This window comes from Montipora capricornis, chromosome 3 (genome assembly GCF_036669925.1).
Source record: "Montipora capricornis isolate CH-2021 chromosome 3, ASM3666992v2, whole genome shotgun sequence".
Lineage (NCBI taxonomy): Eukaryota > Metazoa > Cnidaria > Anthozoa > Scleractinia > Acroporidae > Montipora > Montipora capricornis.
The window spans coordinates 36,931,425-36,938,924 of record NC_090885.1 but is presented as its reverse complement, the minus strand read 5'-3'; the positions used below and the strand labels follow the sequence as shown (position 1 = coordinate 36,938,924).

The following is a 7,500-nucleotide window of genomic DNA, read 5'->3' as shown; positions in this document are numbered from 1 at the left end:
TATCTCCGCACATTCCAACTGAACATTGTGCTACTGACACTTTCACTTTTGTACAGGACATCCAATCTTTATCCATGTTTTGTTAAGTTAGCATGGTCTTCATTTTAAATTTGCGGATGAGTGGAACAATTTTATTGTTGCACATGACATAGCAGTCATAGCAAGGACGAATAAATCAATTTTTTGTCTCAAATTGCACGCCATGCGATGGCTATTTGCCTGTTACATGCTCGATACGCGAAATCGGTTAACTGTGGAACGCCCATCAAGTTTCAAGCTGCAGGCATTTCCACATCACGCGCCGTTATACGACTTTTCTAAAGTGACGTGATCACACTAAATAAAACACACTTGCCCTGTGTGTTACTGAAATTCCGACAACGACAACTAATTTTTTTAATTTCCGACAGGGACGCGAGTATTGATTAAAGCCCGACACGGGAGATCATTTAAAATTCAGACAAGCGACACGGAATCAGCACAGATAAGACAGATAAGAATACCTGGAGTTACAAAACAAAGTGCTGATGGCTTCTCCAACTTGGGAGAGTTGGGATCTAAGTTAAAAAGTCTTTTCGCTTTAAGTTGTCCAAAATCATCTTCAAATGATTTGCAAGTCGCGTTTTGAGTTGTGCAACTGTTCCATTCTCAGGAAGTCGTCGGGTTCGAAGTTCCTCCACTAGTGCAGCCTTAGAGCGTAGACTTTTCACATCCAGTTTCACTGATCCCTCTATATTGACGTATCTCACTCCTTGAGCTCCTCTTTCCGCTATTTAAGCGACTCCGTCCGATAAGCATACAACTAGGAATTCAACATCAACAGGGTTATGGAAGCGCAGCAGCAAAAGCTTAGACAACTTCTTCTGTGGATCGTGGTCTATCACAAGCAGCCTACCCATGGGTCCGGTTGTAAAAGCAAGTGGATGAGGATATAGGTCCCGCATATTGCTTTTCCATTAGCGATACTTTTCAGGCATAAGCGTATGAACCACCGGTGGAAAAGCCTTGACTATTTTGAAAACTTCTGAACGTGTCAGCAATACCACACTATTGTAATCCATTCTATCCTTATTTCGCACCGAATCCAGAGTCAAAAGTTTCCTTAGCTTTTTTCAAAGTTCGGGCGTGTAACAATCACACAGGGTATGAATCAAGACTAAGTTGCTCCGCTCACCTTGTAGCAGAATGAACCAATTTTTAGGCTTTTGCCTAGATGGACGACATTTGGCAATGCAACAAGTAACAACATGTCAATGGGAATAATGCCTTCTTTCCTCATCTCCTTAATTTGCACCAATGCCATCTTATTACACCATTCACAATCGGATGCGACAACAAAAACAACGGTACGGTAACACTGGACGCCGTCTTGACAACACCGAGAACATGCCCTAAGTGAGGGAATGTAACTTACTTGTCCTTGTTGAGCACACGCAGGGCAGACTGCCTTCAATTGCAACTTTTGACAAGTGCTACAACACTCAGAGTCTCTGTGGTCTATTATGTGCTGCACAGACTGTAGGTGTGCCAGACATCTCTTGCAGATCTGGATAGTTTTGACAGCATTCTCGAACAGGTCAAATACTTTCTCCTCTGATACACTTTTTGGAAGGTAGTCCACGCCTACTGGCATAGATGCCCCACTGTCCATTGCTATCACATACAAGACATTGGCACTTGTCACAAGGTCTTCCTTTATTTTACTCACTTTCGTCACTGGAATTTCCTGTACAAAACTAAATTGTTTATTAACTACAAGTCCTACGATGCAATTCCGCCTTCCATCAAATTCAAGACCTGACTTTAGGGCTGTCCCGTCCATCGCATGCAATGGTTATTGGAATGACTTTGACTACTTCCCAGTCTATTATGTGTACCACATTTGCAAGAGGATCTCTGGAGATGGACAAAAACGACTGCAAGTGTGGCTTTATGATACCACTTTTCGTAGTGTACCCTGACTGTTAACGTTTAGAAGCATTGGTAGATGGTCCTCCTAAGTTGAAGTCGGCAAAAGTGTCAAAGTTCTTTATACCCCCTTTTCCTGTCCCTAGGAAACTAAGTCCTCGGATGAGGTTGTCCTCCAAGGAATTTAATGGTATCATAAAATTCGCATAAGTTATCATCCCATTTAAACTGTGACGTGGAAGGAGGATTGGCCGACGTAAACGCTGTTGTATTGTCTAAAAATTTGCAATAAATTCAGTCCTCAGGTATCTTCCCTTGTTCTAGGAGACTGTTTCGTTTCTTGGCTGGAGGGTGTGTACAATATTTCTATATTATATGATTTATTTATATGATAAAATAATTCATGGTATAATCAATATTTTTAATAAGATTTGGAATAGCCACAACAGAAATTAATTAGCGTATAAATTATAGGGATTTATGCAAAAATATACCATAATGGAAAATATAGCTTAGCTATAGCTTTAACATTCTTTAAACGTGTAACATTAAAATTGTAAACTGCTGAGCCAAATGATTGCTGTATTAACTCAACAGATAAGCACTGCGCGCGGCTGTTATTTTTTTATGACAGTCACCAGACGTTTACATAAAAAACTCCTTTCTTGCTGGATAAAAATATCCGTTTGATCAGTTTATATTTACTTGTCAGAGCTTAGTTGAACATCTGCACCAATAAAGTCTTCAGTTTCAATTTCAATCACATCATCAGCCTAAGTTTCCTCAAAGCTGGCCTTTACAGTATTTGTAGATTTGTCAGATTGAGAAACTTGAGATCCAGCCTTTTCCCACAAAGAGTCAAGCTTGTGTATTTTCTTTCCACCCTTCTCCACCTTTTCCCTATCATTTTGCACTTGTCAAAATGAACTGAAAAATTTAAAAATATGAAATATAGGACATAATGTAAGCCAACGAAAAGGCACTTACCAGTAAGTGTGTGGATGGTGCGTTATAACCCAATGCAGAACATACAACTTATTCCAAATTAATCATGCAGACAACTCACTCCAATTTATTGATAGACACTCATACAAAAATATGAGTTCTGTAACTAATGATGTGCTCATATTACTAGTGTCAGAACTCATATCAATATATGAGTTCTGTAACAGCTCTGCTTTTGTTTTAAGAATAGAGGCTCTTCCACAAATCAGTTTTTGAAGACTATAGTACAGTGAAAGACTGAGGGTACTTCCACAGGAATCCTGTAATAGGTCTCCCTCTATCAGGAACTTCAAAACAAACGAGTTTGTTTTATGATATATGCAGTCAATTATTAGAATTTCACGATTTTGACCTCTATAAAGAATTTGACATTTCTGCGCATGTCTACTAATTTAAGTTATATTTAACATAAAAACATTTATGACATACCTTTTCTGAAGAATCTGACTTTGCCTGAGAAAGTCCTTGTTCCAGACATTATGTGATCTTTATTTCTTATGCCACATACAAACTTGTACTCATAAAATCATGTGTTGCCCTAGAGTTGTCAAGTACTTTCAGTTCTGAAGCCAGAATCAAATTATCAGCTTATCAGCAATATGTTAATCATGGAACGAAATCTAATCTAGTATGGTGCAGCACGATTTTATCTTTATAAAATTATAGAAAAGTAAATTTTGTAGTGGTGACCCTCAATGGTGGATTGAGATGTCTAAAATCCTCTAGCACAACTGCTTTGACATTATGTTTGCCAGTAGATGGAATGTGGATTCTGCATCATCTACCTTTCAGCATTTTTCAAAATTGTCTACCTTACACCTGATATGACTTAAAGTAGTAAGTAACTATGCAAGGGCGTAGCTAGGGGAAACAACCTACAATATTCAGGTGGCGAAAACGCCACAATCTGGTGAGTACCCTCTGTTTGACACAATGTGACCCCCAACCTCCCCCCCCCCCCCCTCCTCCTCTCCTTCTTTGAAAAATCCTGGCCACGATCTAAGAATGCATTTGTAAAGAGTAACTTTCTTGAAGACATTTAAGCTTATTCTCCTGTCTTTCATTTCGCTTGACTGTTAGTTCAAGAGATAAGTAGTCGTGAAGTTCTTTGTCCTCTTCAGTCTGTTGCCTTTTTTTCTTTCACCAGCTTCAGTTTCACGCTTTCGTTTTTTACTAAATGCTTACATTTTGTTTCAGTTGTTGAATTACTCGATGGACCTGAGTCACTTGATGACGTTGATGGATTTGGTACAATCATTATTTTGCAGTCCGACCAATTGCTTATTTTCTGAACCAGATGAACTGAAAAGATTAGAAAAAGTGTCCAGAACATATCCCTCTAAATACCCGATATACATTGTTCTCAAAGTCTAAATCTAAAGTGAAGGCTTCAACTCACCATTTAGTTCAGATCATTGAGGCAGTGTGGCCCAGTGGTCAGGGCGCTTGCCTTGAGATCCGGGGCCCCGCTCTGACCACTCGTGGAATTTGTTAGTCCTTGTAGTCCCTGGTTCAACTTCCCAGCTGCACTGGTAAATAGCCAACTGGTTTGCTTCCGGCCAGTTGGGAATCCTCACTTCAGTTGTTGTCAGTCCGTTTCCTTGTGTTTCATTGGCCCTGAAAAGTCCCTGTGGGGAGCGGTCAATTAGTGGGTATGTATGTATGTATGTATGTATGTATGTATGTATGTATGTATGTATGTATGTATGTATGTATGTATGTATGTATGTATGGGAGGCACGGTGGCCTCATGGTTAGTGCGCTCGACTCCGGATCGAGTGGTCCGGGTTCGGGGCCTGGCAGGGGACATTGTGTTGTGTTCTTGGGCAAGACACTTTACTCTCACGGTGCCTCTCTCCACCCAGGTGTATAAATGGGTACCGGCGTAATGCTGGGGGTAACCCTGCGATGGACTAGCATCCCATCCAGGGGGGAGTACAAATACTCCTAGTCGCTTCATGCTACAGAAACCGGAGATAAGCGCCGGCCTGATGAGCCTTCTGGCTCGTAAGCGGAGACTTTACCTATGTATGTATGTATGTATGTATGTATGATTCATCCGAGAGAAGCACCGGGGCTTCCATCAACCACTGATGATTGGTGGCGATGTGGCAGTTTTCTGCTTTCCCAGTTCTACCCTGAAACAACCTGTAGTGTCTTACAAGTATGCTATGAGGGACTATGTAACGCGCGGAGTTATGGGTATCTAAGAGTGAGATCCGCCATATTGTATAGCATCGTGTAGTGTTATTCTATCTCATAAACCGTAACCTCCGGTACTGACATGAAGAACGAACCTAGTCTGCCGGGAGTGACGTCACAATCATTGAACCGTAACTTCTTGAAGAGAGTTGACGTGTCTTTAATCGAATCGTGTTCTGTCAAAAATTTTGCTTTTTTCCGCTGTCTCAGGTAAGTGTTTTTTCCTTTTTCCCTTTAGTTTTCTTTGCTGGAGGTAAATTGAGTTTTGTACGAGTTCCTTGTTTTTAAATAGTGTAGAATGACCTTGTTATGGCGTTCTTTGATACCGAATTGGCGAACACGTGTGTCCGCCATGTTGAAAACTCTTCGCCTCCAGTTGTGGTATTTTCGCATTTGAGGCCTCCTCTGTCATTGCCATTTTGTCGTTGGGCAGAAATTCTCTTATTTGAGTTTGTATGCATAAAAGGTGAAGTGAATTATGTAATAGTCACGTTTATGGAAAATACACCTAGAATGTGCTCGTATAGGCATTCGCGTTAGTACCAAGCGGCGTCTGTTAGCCAGCTTTAACCGTACGAGTTCCGTTGTACGATAAATTTCAAAGGTGAAGTGAACTATGTAATAGTCACATTTATCGAAAATTCACCTAGTATGACCTCGTGTAGGCATTCGCATTAGTACCATGTGGCGCCTGTTCGTCAGCTTGAATCGTACGAATTCCATTGTACGGTACATTTCAAAGGAGAGGTGATCTATTTTATAGTCACAATTATCGCACGTTCACCTAGAATAACGTTGGTTAAAGCGTTCGCTATTCATGGTGTTATCTAGTCGAGGCACTTTACAGCCTGAAGGCCAGCCATAGAACGGTCTGCAATCCTCAATAGGAGGGAGTGTATAATAATATTCATTTGCCTGTGACCTCCTAAGGCATCCCTAACAGCAGATCTGGGATCTGGATGCCATGAGGCAAACCTTGATAGCTGAGCAGTGAGAGCTGTGGTATCCAAATCAGTGCTTAATGAGAAAATGTCTGGCAAAGCCTATCAAACAGCTCAAGGTTAAGTTGCCATTTATCATCTGAATGATGCTTTCAAGACTGCATCTACGTTAGCAGAACCTTCAGTAGCCTGCTTTTAGCTTCTGCTAGATCATGTTCGAGGCAAGTGACTCCATTGTGGGCACTTGACAGCCTCACCTTGCATACGGAACCCACGCCCGCAGTGCGCGCGGCAGTCAAAACCGTGCTATCCTGTCAATCATTTGCCCTTTCACCGGTAACAGTGCATTTCGGTTGTGCGTAAATGGCTTTGCTGTCGATCTACCCCGTCGAAAGGATGCGACTAAAGTCTTTATTCGCGAGGTTAACACAAATGAATACATTATCAATACGGTTTTGCCGTCTTCTTACACTTGATTCGAAAATATCAGCCTGAATACGTCTTAGAATAGTTACAACAGCAACAGCTTACGTTCGAATTCTGCTCGCGGACAACTCATGTTTGTTGACAAAAAAAATGTCATTAAATGGTTTTCTGGCCCTTTATTAATAGCGCTCACGTGAATTTTAAATGGAGTATCGGGAAAGAAAAATTGCCAAGTTGATATTTGTTTCGTGTAAATATACGTTTTTAAGTAGCGAAAATTTGTATAAGCACTACAAAACTTTTATTGACCATTGCTCGAAGGAACACCGTTTATAAGCTGCAAGGAAGTCGCTGATGAATTTTGCACAAAAACCTCGGCCCCTAACACGGGAAAGCCAGACTTGGAAAGTCTCACTAAGGAAGAGCTTCTAGAGCTTGTCCTCCCGCAGGTCGCCAGAAAGGTGCAAACAAGCTGATTCATGTCCGAAAAGAGCAAGATCTAGAATAGACTAGAAGGGGCAGTCAAAATTGTGTTTCTTGTATTGTGCGAAAATTCATTCAAAACTTTTCCCTCACTGCCAAATAAGAACTTGCTCTGTCTTGCAATTCTACAGTGAATTACTATGAGGCCAATAAGAGAATCAACATCAAAGAGGCACACCCAGGGGTTTTGGGGAAGAAGAGAACATGGCTAATTTGAACTGGGGAATAAAGTAACAATATCAAAATATTTTAGGGAAGGGAAGAAAACCAATTTAAATTTTAGGGATCAAAAAGCTGGGAACAAGTTTGACAGTAATTTGGGGAACAACCTGGAAACAAAAGCAAATATTTAATGGGAACGAGGACCCCTCCCCACAGGAGGGCCTCATCAAATGTTCTGCCTTATTCATCCAACAGCTCAAACAAGCAATTCCAACAATTTTTGAATGACCGACACGAAAAGAAGACTCTCTTAGAGAAATAAATTATTTATAATAACACTTTAGCATGCGAAACAATGGTACATACATGCATA

The 7,500-nt window shown here is 40.9% G+C and overlaps 1 long non-coding RNA gene across 2 annotated transcripts in view; it reads right to left on the bottom strand.

The window, feature by feature from the left end:
- Positions 1-2,271: 2,271 nt before the first annotated feature.
- The window catches only part of LOC138041338 (uncharacterized), an 8,557-nt gene continuing 3,328 nt past the window's right edge, over positions 2,272-7,500 (bottom strand). The window contains exons 2-4 of one of the 2 annotated variants that reach the window (XR_011130802.1): positions 4,313-4,541; positions 3,343-3,476; positions 2,272-2,835 (exon numbers count right to left, since the gene is read on the bottom strand). This is a non-coding gene — a long non-coding RNA (uncharacterized lncRNA). Of the gene's footprint in view, positions 2,836-3,342; positions 3,477-4,312; positions 4,931-7,500 lie in introns of those variants that run through there. The other variant, XR_011130801.1, reaches the window with a different exon arrangement.